The following is a 1,034-nucleotide window of genomic DNA, read 5'->3' as shown; positions in this document are numbered from 1 at the left end:
ATGGAGAGGGTGACAGGGTGTGCAGTGTCGTCCGTCCAGCCCAAGAGGCCCAGTAAGGAAATCCCTGGAATCCCACTCCTGTTCCAGCTGGGGCAGCAGGTCACTTTACAGCTCATCACCAAATTAGAAAGGCTAGGCAGCAGGCAGACCACAGACAGACTGAAATAGATGGGAGTACTATGATTCTGTCTGTACTCTGAGACCATAAAGTAATGGTTACATGGTTTAGGTGCGGAGATGGACTCCATAAGGAGAGTGATGAGCCTGAGGAGAAAAAACAAAGACAACTCATCCCAAGACACATTACCTCACACTACACAGTATTTTTCCAGTGGGTGTTAATTAATGTGAAACTGTTACATACTTGATAGTAAGCAAAAAGCGTGCAAAAAATAAAAATCTGCTTAAAAAATAGTTCAGCCCTAAAGGAACTGTGTTTGATTCAGTTAATGCAGGCAGTCAGAGGAGAAACTTGATTGTGTTTACTGAATGTAGTGCACTCTGTTAGGTCAGTTTAGCTGAGAAAAATGAAAGGACTCGATATATTGTTATCAGAATCAGAATCAGAAGACCAAGGGGCAATTAACATACAACAGAGCAGCATGGCGTTGAAGATAAGGACAGGGCATAAACAGGCAATAAGAGTGAGATAATAAATACACAGAATATACAGTATATACACAAGTTACACAGTTGTTATAGCTTGTTACATTGTTGTAAAGTCTTTTTTTTTTTAAGTTATAATATATCGAAGGAGAAGTAGCATTTTTCCTTAGTCTGTCTCATTAAATATGGCTAAAGTTCCAAATAATAAAATTTTGTGTATGTTATACCTGTGAGCTTAACGTTCACAGGTATACTGCTAAATATGTTTTCTTTAAAACCCCTTTTTTCTGCTCTTGGCTATATGTTGTCAACAACCACATGTATCTGCATTATGCACCACCCACTTGCTATTTAAACCTTCTGTTTGTGAGAGGCATCCAATCAGAAAAACACAGTCTTAAAGGGATGGAAAATTGACATAAAATAGT

Source organism: Oreochromis aureus, linkage group 12, assembly GCF_013358895.1.
Source record: "Oreochromis aureus strain Israel breed Guangdong linkage group 12, ZZ_aureus, whole genome shotgun sequence".
In the NCBI taxonomy this organism is placed as follows: domain Eukaryota; kingdom Metazoa; phylum Chordata; class Actinopteri; order Cichliformes; family Cichlidae; genus Oreochromis; species Oreochromis aureus.
The sequence above is the reverse complement of the archived record's forward strand: the minus strand, read 5'-3'. Positions refer to the sequence as shown.